Source organism: Gymnogyps californianus, chromosome 20 (genome assembly GCF_018139145.2).
Source record: "Gymnogyps californianus isolate 813 chromosome 20, ASM1813914v2, whole genome shotgun sequence".
NCBI classification, from domain to species: domain Eukaryota; kingdom Metazoa; phylum Chordata; class Aves; order Accipitriformes; family Cathartidae; genus Gymnogyps; species Gymnogyps californianus.
Genome location: NC_059490.1, coordinates 5,097,156 through 5,110,310, shown reverse-complemented (window position 1 = coordinate 5,110,310; position 13,155 = coordinate 5,097,156).

The window sequence follows — 13,155 nt, the reverse complement described above, 5'->3', positions numbered from 1 at the left end:
GGCTCCGGGTGGAGGTTTGTGGGGCAGCCCGGGCGCTCGCCTTCCCTGTCCTGCTGACATATTTATAGGGCCCATCTCGGAGCACCTTCCTCTGCCAAGGGGGTCAGGGCAGATTTATAATCCACCTCTTACCGCAGGGGAACTGAAGCCCAGAGAGGTTTAAGTGATTCAGTCAGGGGTCACATTACCTCGGGCTGCCTCCCAGACCCCGCACGGCCACCCCCCCCCCCGGCCTCCCCACGGGGTGTCCACGGGGTGGATAAGGATGACTCACCAAAAAAAAAAAAAAAAAAAAAGAAAAAAGAAAAAAAAAAAAAGAATTTGCAGGAGAAACAGGAACAAATCCTTTTTCCTTCTGCGAAGCACCTGTAGGATTAAGACAATGCTGGTTATGTAAGGGGCAGAGAGGGGGGTGGGTTTTTATTACTATTATTATTTATTTATTATGCTTCCTTGCCATCCTCTGACCCTGCAAGGTGTAATCTGGGGAGATTTTGGGAGAGGCCGGTTTGGGGGCACTCAGAGGGTGCAGAAAGAAGGAGGGAGGTTGGTTGTAGGGCTGTTGCACAGTGATGCAGCATTTGCTTTTTCTTCCCCCAAGCCCCCAAAGCAGAAGAGCGCGGCGTCTTCCTAAACCTCTTTTTTTGTTTGTTTTAGGCAGCAGCGTGAAACACGATTTGCAAAAGTGCTGTCTAGGAGGCACGACCTGGGCATGGACTCTTGACTTCTCTCCTTGGTTTCATCATCACTGGTTTTGTGATGATTTGGGGTGAATGCCCACCCTCCTGCTTCTGGCTGGTCACGTTTTCCCTTCCCAGGGGCGTTTTGAGGATGAATTAATGCTCACCGAGAGACTGGAGCCCACTGCTCAGTGCAGGTTACCCTGGACAGACCACATTCGCCCATCTCCCGCAGCGGCTGATGGTGTGTTTCCACTCACCCCCCCCTTCCCCGGCCTCTCCTCCAAAAAGCCTCTCTCCCATTCATATACATTTTTAAAGAAAATACACAATCAATAGTCTCTTAGGCTGGAATTTCATTAAGGGTTTCATTGCACTCGCTATCGATTGCCAGCAGGGCTGGGAGCCGCACGGCGTGGGTCCGGCAGCCCCGGCCAATGCCCTGCCCTGCCCGTGCCATGGGACTATCCAGACCATCCGGACCATCCTCCGCGGGAAAGGGAGGATGGCAAGGACAACCCTGGGATTCATGCCAGCATCACCGGCCAGGCGGAGGATCCGGCTGGGTTGGCAAAGGGGCTGGGGGGTGCTGGGGCAGAGGCAGCGCAGCGGGTGCAGAGAGCCTGGCAGGGCGTGCTGTGACCCACGGCGCCCTGGGCTCCCTTGGCTCGTGGCCCCGTCGCCTGCTAGCCCCGCAGATATCGCCCGTATGAACGGCACTGCAAAGCCAGAACCACTCACTTCAGACCCTGCTCTTTGCCCCTCCTAGATTTCAATTACCATACGAGCAGCAGAAAGCCCAGCATCCCAGCTTTTTACTAAACTCCCAGATTTTATTACGCATCACTCAAGAGCAAAACACGCCAGGAGCCCAGGGAGGGACTGAGATGCTGGGATTTCTTCCATGAACCAGGATAAACGCTTTGTGATTGCATAGGCTTTGGTACATAACAGGCTTTCTTCTGCCTTCCCTCTGTGGGTTGCTGCTTGTTTCAGGACGTGTAAAACAAGGTTGGAAAGCCTGGCCTTGCTTGCGATGAAACACCGGGTAACTCTGCAGGGCCGCAATTAAAAAGAAAACCAGGGCTCCAAGTGTAGAAGTGCATGGTTTGCACCACTGCTGGTCAGTCACTGGAAAAATCAAGTGAAAAATCCCAACCTTCAAAAGGATTTGAGGGCTAATTTTAGGTTTGCGCCTTGACCAAAGAGATTTATAATAATTGCCGGGGTGAAAGTTTAACTTCTCCCGCGACTTTTCTCAGCAATCCCGAGGAACCATGTTCCGTTGCGCAAAGAGCATCCCCGGTCCAGCTCCCCAAATTGTCTTTTTAAGGCTTTATTTTTAAACCAAAGCCACAGGTCGCCTTCAATGGGACGTAAATTCTTCACAAGTCCCAGTCCGCAGCCGGTGGGAGCTCCCATGGACGGGGATGAGCTTCGGCTCAAATCCTTGGCCCGAGTTTCTGGCCCCGCTCGTCCCTGTCCCATCCCCATGGACACGGAGCAGAGTGGCACCGCTCCCCCCGCAGCCACCACCGTCCCCATTCATCACTAAACCCTTTTAATAGGAACCGTGATGCGAGCAAAGCAGAACATATTGCTTGTAGAAACACGGCCTTTCTGCTATGCTAAATGATTTAAAACTGGTGGTGAATAAACCTAATATCTGCTCGCTTCTGCCAATTCTCATTACGCCGGGACTCCCTCGGAGCTATTAGCTGCCTTAAAAAAATCGCTGGAAGGAGTCAAGAGAGCGGCGCAGCCAGCGCTGGGGAGGGCTGCTGGCAGCCGCCCGGCTGGAGCGTGACGTGCCCTTGAAATCCTGTGCCCGGAGGCATCCGGCGGCCGAGCCGTGCCAGCTCCGGCAGCGCGCCCTCCGCCACCCGCGCCTCCCGGCAAAGCCAGTTATTTTTAATTTCATCGCCTCCATCCTCGCCGCGTCCCGGGGCAGGCGGGGGGTTATCCGGGGAGTGGGGACCGTAATGCTTTTGCAGATTTTCTTGCAAAACCCTAATGCCGTGGGTTTGCAAAGCCACAAAACCACGGCGGGGAGAGAGGAGCGTGTTGGGGGGAGGAAAGCAGGGGCGGGAGGTGAAGCCTTTTGTCCAGCATCCCAGGAAAACCCTGGAAAGGAAGGCAGGAGACCTCCGTGGCCATGGCACGGGGCAGCCCAGCCGTGAAACCATTTCGTGGTGCAGGCACAGCAAAAAGCCGGGTGCGTATGTGAGCTGTCAGCCAGGCAGACAGGCCCCAGGCATCTCCTGGGTTGTCACAGCTGCAAATTGTCCAGGAACAGTCTCCAATGAGACGTAAGGGAAGGATTTACTGGAGGAAGATGTCACAGGGATGAAAGGGGAAAAGAGAAGAAACCAGGAGAAATAGCGGTTTGGTTTTGTGTTTATTTGTGCAGGAGAAATTGCTTTAAAATGTCCTTTGGTGTGTTAGAGAAGGCAAACAGCCAGTGACAGCCCGGCCGTGGGGCTGGGGGAGCTTTCTCCCGAGGATCGCGCTGATGTGAAGACCTTGAGGTGCAAATTCCCTTCTCTTCCTCACCCCCCGACTCAGGACTTACCTGCAAGAGGGAGAAAAGCCCTTTCCTTTCGGCACAAAGACCGTGGCTAAAATTTCCTCTGCAACCTGAGCTTTTCCTTCCCCCGCTGCCCAGGGTGCCTGCGCAGCCCTGGTTGAGCGACGCTCTCCCAAGATGACCCTCAAAGATGGACAAGCCCAACCACAGACCAGCGCAGAGCCAGACCAGCTAAAATCCCCCAGGGGAGGATATACAAACAGGAGGATATACAAACAGGAGGATATACAAACAGAGCCAAACCCCGTCCTCGTCACCCCCCAGGATGACTGATGGAGTTTGGATGGAGACAGAGAGCATCGGCTGAGCGGAGGAGCCGTGCAGGAGAGCAGTTGGCCAGCTTGCAGCATCAACAATTCATCCTGCATCCTTCTTGTGTGTGCACAGCCTGTCCCCTGCCGTGTCCCGGCTCTTCTGCACTTCAAACATCTGTTCAGGATCGCGTCCAGCGGCCTCTCAGTGTTGAACCCAGCTGGGAAGGGAGTAATATTTAGGGTTGATGAGTAGGGAAGGAGTGCAATCTCCCGAAAACACTGTCAGGCGGAGAGGGGATTTGGGGCTCAACCCTTCTGCATCCCTGGCAGTGCTGGGAGCGGTATTAGGAGCAAAAAGAGGGTGTCCAGCTCAGTGTCAGTGGACACGATCCATGGCTTCAAGATTTACCATCCTAAAGTGTTCCATTCTGCCTGATCTTGATGCCTCCACTGCGTCCTGTTGGGATGGAGCTCACCGGGCCCCTCCGAACGCCCCGGCCCCGTACCAGCAGGATGGTATTTGCGCTCACTCAGTGTCTCTGGGGAGCATGTTTTGAAGAGAGATGGTTGCATTCAGAAACACAACATCTCCTCTGAGGACATGTCACTTGCAAGGGAGTTGGGCCTCCACGGATGAAGCCACAGGAGCCCAGCGCTGGTGCTGCCACTGCTCTTCTTCCTCCCGCCGATGCAAATGAAAAGCGATGCTTTTTCTGTGCTAAAACTTCCCCTCCGTGCCCACCGGCAGGGCGGCAGGTGGAGAGCTCGCCAAGCGTGCAAGTGTTTGCAAGCAGATGCAGAGTCCTGTGCTGGGATGAGCACCCAGATGTTGGTCTCTCTGTTGGGGGGACACGAGTGTGTCCACACCTCGGGCTGCAGAGCTGCAACTCTAGCAAAAAAAAACCCCAAACCCCAGTGTGATTGCTCCTGCCTCCTCTCACCCAAGGGCTTTGCTCCTTTGCTGCTCCCCACGGCCGTGCCTGCCCCACCGGGGTGACCAGGTCCGTGTCCCTCCCGGAGGGACAGGCACCTTCTGCACCTTCTCTTCCAAACTGCCTCCCATTTCTGCTGGAGCAAGGTCAGAGGCTATTAGCTACCCTTGTACTGTCTCTGAAATATCCCTTTTCTTTGTGCTGCTCTGCTCTCCTGGGGCCGTGCTTGAAAGATGGTGTCAGAGGCTTTGTTTTGCCTGGGCAGAGCACCGTGCAGGAACCAGCCATGGGAGGAAAAGGCTTCAAAAAGCCCTCCCACACATCCTCTGTGGCCTTGCTGTCCTGGCCAGGGGTTTTTCCAAAAGTGAAGCCCTCCTCGCTGCATCACACTTCAGTCACCTCCTGCAGCTGCATCTATTTGGTGGCCTCTGCTTGGGGCCGGGCTTGGAACCCCCACTTTGCCAGTCCTGACCCACAGCCAGGCTGACGGAGCTGTTCACCCCGAGGACTACGAGACCACATCCTCCGGCGCAGCTTTCCCACAGGGTCTTTCCCAGGTCGGGTCCTTCCCCCTTGCTCTCCCCGGGCATCACACAGCCGTGGGCAACCTTGACGCCGCTGCTCCAGGCTCCCATTTATCCTGATGGCCCCTCCACTCCGCACCCACAACCTCCAGCCGGCGGGAGCCAAACCCCTGGAGATTTCAGGCACACAGAAAGGGCTTTTGCCTTTCTCACTTGCAAACGCTCCTGCAACAACAGCTCCTCGTGCCCGGCGATGGAGGGGAAACTGCGCTGCTCCTGCCGGCGAAGGGCTGATCTTTGCTGTGCGGGATCCTCTCCCCGGCATTTCCCACTGTGCTAGTCCAAGCAGCTCTTTCATTGCCGTTTCCCAGGGTTTTGCCTTTCCTACAGGCTGGTGAATGCCCTTCTGGCAACCTTGGCTTTGAAGCAGTCCCACGCTGCTGGGTCAGGCTGGCCCCGGCGTTTCCGCAGTGCAAAGCTCTCCCTGCAGCAGCTCTGAATGCACGCTTGCACGTGTGTTTAAAAAAAAAAAAAAAAAAGCATTAAATATTAAAGGCAAAACCATCTTTGCCTGGACTCAGAGCAGCTCTTAAAAATGTTAGCAGCTCCAGAATCCCACTCCTCCCTTAGCTTTGAAAGCTTCTTCCATCTTTTTACTAGCCCGTGGGGAGCCAGTGCAAGGTGTGTGCGAGCAGCAAGGCTGGTGTGCAAAGTGCCTCCGGAGGAGTTCCCAAAGTGAAGCCACGCGGATCACAGCAGCAGACGGGAAATTCCTAAACCCTGTGAGCCTGCAGGGACCGGTGTGCAGAGAGGAACTGGGAAAAAGCCCTGGAAACTCCCAGTTCTGGCCCAGGGCACTGGAAGATGGTCAGTGAGGGCAGCCCCCTCCCCACCCCAGGGCAGGCTGTGTCACCCCAGAGGAGGGTGACACCACGCTGGGACAGGACGGGTCCCATCCTGCCCCCACGCACCCGGGAGATCCACCGATTGTTGTGCAGCCCCAGCAGCATCTGCTCGTGGGGGTGGTGTTAGGGTCCCCCCCATCAATGGGGACCCCAGGGGGCTGGCACAGCCTGAGCTGCTGCTTTTCCTCTGCAGGGCAACGGCGATGCCTTGCCCGCTCCCGCACCCACTGCCACCCCCACCCGGAGCACCTCCCCGGGTGATGGGATGCTCGATGGAAACGGGCTGCAGAGGGACAGCGTTTGCAGAGCAAAGCACATTTTTTTAACGCACGGAGCCCTTCCTGGCTGCTGAGGGGCACAGCGCTGGCTCCCTGCACCCGGGAAAGGTGAAGCCTTTTGGAGACATCAGCAGGACCATTCACATGGGTCCAGCCCAGAGCTCTCCTCTGTGCTAAATATCTGCCCCAGGTCTCTAAAACCACCAAGAGGCTATTAAAAAAACCCCTATTCCCTACAGAGCCCTTTCTTTCCCCAGGAGACCCTCATGGGGGGACTCCACTGATCCCGCTGTGGCTGGGACCTGCAGGACCACCTCCCTGAGCATCACCTTGCAGCATCGCCCCGCCGGGAAGGCAGCAGCACAGACAGGCTCATTGTGGACCGGCACTGTGCGAAGGGGTTTCCATAGCGACGGGCATCCGAAAGGCCCCAGATCCTGGGTGTTCAGGGCAAGGATTTGGGGTGGGGGCCGGGGTGCTGAGGGAGTACCCCAGAGCCCTGCACTGCAGCCCTGATGCTGCTGTGGTGCATCCCCCGGTCGGCTCGGGGCCCCTGTCGTCCCTGGGATGGCTCCACATCTCATAAAATCACGCTTCACATCACCTCCTCCAATGACCCATCGGGCATTTTGCAGGATGCCTGGGGAGGACCTGTCCTCCTGGGGGGGTGGCAGCAGGGTGCTCAGCCCCCGCAGGGACCCTGGTGCTGCCAGCCCGGCCGTGCCTCCCTTGGGGAACTGGGGAGTGTGGCCAAGCCGCAGTGGGGTGTGCGGGTTCCTCTCCGGCCCCGCTCCCTCCCCGGCTACTTTTGGCTGCATACCCGGCAGGCCACATGCCGGTCCCCCCCTGCTGCTGGTGGGGACGGTTATTTTGGGCAAGAGGAGACGTCAGAGGAGGTCATGCCAGGGCTGCGGTGCTGCTTTCAGCCCCGGCACCACTCCTCTGCGAGCAGGAAAGCCGGGCTTTGCTGCTACGGCTTGCATTGGGGCTTTTTCACCCATTTTGTGCTACAGTGCTGAGCTCACAGGGGCAGCGTCTGTGCAACAGGGGCAAAGCACCAGTGCAGGGGGCAAAGCACCAGTGCAGGGGACAAAGCACTAACGCAATGGGGACAAAGCACTGTGCGAAGGTGATGAAGCACTAATGCAATAGAGGAAAAGCACCCTGCAATGGTGATGAAGCACTAATGCAACGGGAACAAAGCACCGTGCCATGGGGACAAAGCCCCATGCCATGGGGACAAAGCTCCCTGCAATGAGGACAAAGCAGCATGCAATGGTGACGAAACACTAATGCAATAGGGGCAAAGCACCATGCAATGGGGACCAAGCTCCGTGCAATGGGGACAAAGCCCCCTGCAATAGGGGCAAAGGGGACAAGGGGGACATCAGTGGGGACAAGGCACAGAGAGTGGCTCAGCGCAGACACCCTTGGCCAGTGGCACTGCCCATCCCCTTGCAGCTGTGGACAGATGAAAGGAAGGGGGCAAAACGGATTAGAAGAAATGAAAAGGGTGTTATTTCTGTCAGCTTGGATGGGACCTGCCTCCCATCTGACACCCACACCGTGCCCACAGTTGAGCCACAGTCGTGCCACGCCTGAGCCACCCAGGCACTCCGGCAAGAGTGGGTGCACCCCTCGGGCACCCATGGCTCTGCCTGGCACCGGCTGGAAACTCTCCCCGTGGCCAGGCACATCTTACCTGCGAAGCCAAAGGGAGACATGCCTTTCGCCACTGGTGAGACCGCATCGGCAGCACATGTCCCTGCATCCCTCCCTCCCTTTGCCTTAATTCCAGCACAATCTCTCCCCTTTGGGTCACTGGGCCGTGCCAAAAACTGGCACAAGCTCCAACTCGCCCGGTGGCTCACCGCCAGCTGGCAGCTAACCCTCGGCAAGGGCCGTTCCCAGCGGAGCTGCCGGGGCTGAGTGTGGCTCGCTGGCTGCCCAAGCTCTTTGTCTTCCAGGGGAAAGAGCCACCAGGGACAGGGAAAAGAAACTGGCCGCCCTGAGACACCACGGGGCCATGAGCCAGGGTTTTTCCAATTAAAAGGCCGCACGCAGCTAACGGCTGAGCTTTCCCACCCGGCGCTAATGGCTGGGCCGGGCTGGCAGGAGACCACTCGTGGAGCAAGGAGCTGCCGGCTGCGCTGGCCACGAGCTGTTCCTGGTGTGACTTGGTGATCAATGGCTGGGGCATCATTCAGGGAAACACAGCCAATTTCCTTCCTTCCTTTTTTTTTTTTTCCCCATTGCAATGCTGGCGCTGGGGGGAGACCCTCACACCAGCACGTTGCAGGGTTGGCAGCTCGTGGGCCTCTGTCCTGCGCTGGTCAATGTTAAAAAAACATTATTAAGGAATAAAAGAATAACCAAGGTGTTTTGGAGGTGCAGTCTTTCCGTGCCCACCCCGGCTTTGCAAACTGTCGCGCTGCCAAAGCAAAGCCTGGAGGTGGGCACTGCCCTGGCACCCCTATCCTGGGGCATCCCCGGGGATGCAGCCACGCAGGGAAGGAGGGAAGGGCTTTGCAAGCCCCCACAGGGCTGCGGGCGTAATGGGGGCACTGGGACACCTAAGAATCCTCATGGCACCTCCAGTGTGTCTCCCCCCTCGAAGGCAGGGCTGGGAAATGAAGGGCTTGGGTTTGGCTGAGCCCCCGGCACAGGTTAACATCCCCACAGGGCGCAGGGACCCCCTGGGGAGGGTCCTTGCCCATGGCCCCTTCGGCATCCCCGGCCCCGGTGCTCTCCCGGTGCTCACCATGGCAGCACTGCATTTCCACCTTATGCGCCTCGTTTATGTTTTCCTGCCTTAACGAGAACAGACTTTTGTGGGGGGGAGCGAGGTAAATATTTTTCCGCTTCCTCTCTGAGCTGGAAAAGCCTGCGAGGCCCATCTCCAGGGAGACTCTGTAAATAAGGCGGAGGGGGAGGACAGGGGGGCCGCTCCATATGCTCCACCAGCTTTCGGCCCCGGCTTGCCATCAGATGTCTAACACAACAGGAAGCAATAAAACAGTTATTACAGCCGGCACCTTCCAGCACGGCCGCGCGGAGGAGCCTGCCTTTGCTTTTGCCCTCCTCACCCCAAACCCGGCTTAATAACAGGGCTTCTCTATTAACAGGGTTATCGGGGCTCCCGTATTATTAGGGCTTGTGGCAGAGATGCCCAGCTCTGCTGCAGGAGGGCACGGTGCCACCCCACCGCTGCAATTTCGGCATTGAGATAGCCCCGCTGCAATTCCCACGTGCCCCCACGTCCCTCCGCCGGCTGCTGTCACCTCTCGCGTGGGACAGGGTGTCCCAGCCGGGGACAACCACATGGGAAGAGCACTACGGCAAATGCACCCTGGCCAAGGGAGTTCCCAGCGTTCAAACCCTGTCGGCATTTTTAAAACAACCCATCTGAAAACAGCAGCGCTGGCTGCTTCATCTATTAGGAAAGAAATGAGAGGGATGATGGTTCATAGATCGTAAAGTCATGATGCTCGCCATGCGCCCTTGGTTTATAATTCCTGCTGCGTGGCCGTAACTCCCAGCTGGACCAAAGCATGTCTTCGAGACCGACATTCAGCCTTGATTTAAAGGCATCAAGCAGTGGAGATCCACCACCATTTCCCTGCCTGCTTACAGTGGATAATTAGAGCCGCTCTTCCAAAAATAAATACCAATCGATCCTTACGGCTGGGCTGGTCAGGTTCCTGCCTCCAGATATCCAAACCCCTTCTATCTTATCCCCTTTTTTTCTATATGGGCTGTGTCCATGCGCTGACCTGGCGCGACGGACCCTGCGAGCTCCCAGCCCCGCGATCTGTTTATCTGCCGCATTTCCTGGGTACACCCTGAACTTAAAATAACCTGCAGTACCGGGCGCGTTTCTCCCGGCGCTGGCTCTGCGTGTGTTTGTGTTTGTGAAGCTCCTTTCCTGCCGGCGGGGGAGTCTCGCTCGCATCCTGCATGCCAGGCGCTGGCTCCGCTTCGTTCAGCTCCACTCAAATCCTATCGATCTCGCTTTTCCATTTGCAGAGCGGGGCCAAACACATTTGCTGCCTGCGTGTTAGTGGCTCTGGAGACCCGTTGCCAGCAGGAACTGGACCGGAGGGACGAGGCGCCCGGCCGGAGACCTTTAGAAAAATCATATTTTTTTTTTTATAGCACTGCAATAATTGCTGCTGTGGCTTGCCCTGCAAACGCCGCCGCATCGCCCCGCTCCTCCTGCGCACGGACACGCACCGACTGGGCTGCCAGGGCATTCGGCATCCCCTGCACGATGGGGACGGTGCAGGGCTGGAGCTGGATCGGGCCCCTCACCGCTCTCCCCTGCCTGGGGGGCAGATGGGTTGTGTGCTGCAGCCGAAAATCAAGACAGATCGGCCACGTCCTGGCAGTGATTTTGCTCCTGTCTCCTCCGCCCACGGCAAAAACTGAACTTGTGACCCAGATGTGAGCAGCCTGTTATCTCGTTAGCCAGCCGGGCTTCCCCAGGAGCCTTTTATTACCATACAAACCTCCACCACCCCCCCAAATTACGCCTGGGTCTCTGAGATGGACAGAAGATTTGCAGGTTAAATGGATATAAAAAGCACAGGTTTTCCCGTAATTATGTTCCTGAATATCTGTCGATACTAATTAAAATTGTTTCCCATAATCAAATTTAAAGCAGCGAGGGAGAGCAAGGGGTCGCTGAAATCCTTTCTTCCAAATCACTCAGGGGTAAAAGGGGCTTTCAAATCAAATTAGCAAAAAATCCCCTCCCATCTCCCCTCCTTGCCTCTTAAAAAAGGCAGGGACCCAGCAAGGGCCAGGCTGCGGGGTGCTTCGGGGCTGCCCTCCGAACCCGGCCGAAAACGGGGCCCGGGGGGTGCTGGGGCTCAGGGTGGGTGCAGGGGTGTGGGTCTATATGGATGTGCATCTATAGAGGTGGGGGTCTATAGGGGTGCCCAGGGAGTTGCAGGGAAGCTGCTCCCCCGCAGCAGTGGGGAGATGCCATGCAATACCTGCCCTCATGCCGGGTACGGAGCGTCAAGGCCCGTGCAGAGATGCCGGTGCATTCACCGCTCGCCGCGGCCGGTGCTGCGGTCGCGCCGGTGCCGCGGGTGGATGCCACGTCCCTTCTCGCGGCTGAGTCAGCCCCAGCCTGCGCTTGTGCTGCCGTGGGCCGCGGCCGCCTCCGGGGACTTCTGCATTTGGGGAACGGCATTTCGGAACGCTGCGGGGTGGGTGCCGCCTCGTCACCGTTTCTCTCCTCGCCCGACTGTAAGGAGAACTGAACGGGCTCTGAGCAAGCGCGTCCCCGAAAGGTCACCCAGTGCAGCCGGTGACACCCGAGAAACCGGTGATGGGCCAGGCAGGGCACGATGAGTCGGCTGTACCCCAAACCCTGCGCACGCCGGGATGGCGAGGGCAGCCCTGCTCCCGCTCCCCACTGGGCACGGGGGCGTTTGTCCTGCCTATGGCAAACCCCGCAGAGGGTGAGCTGTTCTATAGCTCTTGCCGGGGTTGGGGCTTCTGCTTCCTTTAATTGAGCCGCTGCTTCTTTTTTTGGAGGGGAAGGGGTTTTAGGCCCAGCGCTGCCAGCGATGCTGCGCTGTGTCCTGCCCTTCCCAGCTTTGCCAAGCTTGGCCAGCGTTGCCAGGCGGTGCTGGGGGGGCTGGAGGAGACATCTCCCAGTGCCCACCCGAGGACACCCCCCCGATGCACAGGGCATCTTCCCAGGCACCGAAATTGCAGATTTTTGTTTCGTGCTATGCATGAGCATCTTACCGGCAGTTCCAGTGCCTGCTGCTCTGCCCAGAGGAACAAGGCTTCCCCCGGAGCCCTGCAACCCCCCGGCTCTGCCCGAACCCTTCGCCTCCAGCACGTCTCTAGAAAGCAGCTCCGAAAACTTGGCCGAGGCGCCGGCCAGCCGCCGGCAGGCAGTGACCTGAGAGCCCTCCCCAGTTCGGGCTTTCCCTGCCTCCGGTCAGAGGTTTTTGGCAGCCAAAGCCGGACTCCCGGGAGCGGCAGTTGTTTGCTGTCCGGGACACCCAGACGTCCCTTAGCTGCCGTAAGATCACCGGGGCTGAGACAAGCAAGCGGGGCGTTACCGCAAGCGCTGCCGGTGCTCGCTGCGATGCTCCGGGCATGCACAGCCCTTCTCCGGCGGCCAGTGCCGGGGGAAGGCAGGAGTTGTGGGTCTTTGTGCCATGCAGTGGCAGTAGGAATTGCTGGAAGCTGCAAAACAGCGTGATTAGAAGAGAAAACAACACCGTGCATCTAACTGCTGCCCTCCCCAGGAGGGATTTTGGGACAAATTGGTGAATTTGCCATTTTTATTTTGCGTGGAGGGGGCCGACAACTCTGCCTGAGGGATGAAACCCGGCAGCTCCAGGGCCAGGGGTCCAGTAAAAACTGGGAGTCCCGGGGGCTGCAAAACCTCCGGCACAGCCCGCTGCCCTTCGGCCCCTTGCGGCGGGGGGCACAGCTCTCAGCTCTTCCCAAACCCCCTCGCGCTCGCTGGGCTCGGCAGAAGGAAGCCGTGGCTAAAACCCAAGGTCAGAGCCTGCAAAGCAGCCCGGCCCTGCCAGACTGGGGCTGCCGGGGTCCCCTGGGGCTAGAAAAGCAAGAAAAAAGGAGGATGAGGAAGGGGGGGATCATGACCAGCTCCCCCCAAATTAGCCAGGCAAATTTATGCCATTCAACCTGAGTGCCTTTACCAACAGCCGCGTGGGGATATACAGAATATCTCTGGTTTTGGAGCCTGCCTGGGCTCAAGCCCCTCTGTTTCCATGGTCCCTCCTTTGCTGGGAGCCTGTCGCCTGGCCCGTGGGACACGGGTGTTCGCTGGCAGCCGGGACGATGGCTCCAGCACGTGGGGACAGAGGTCCTGCCCTTCCCGGCGCTGCGAGACATCACTGCCTTTAGCTGCTGTAATGGGTTTCTAAAATTAGCTGCACACTCTGCCCTTGGATTCGAGCAGGACATTTCTCAGTTGTTTAATATCAAAAGTTCAAAAA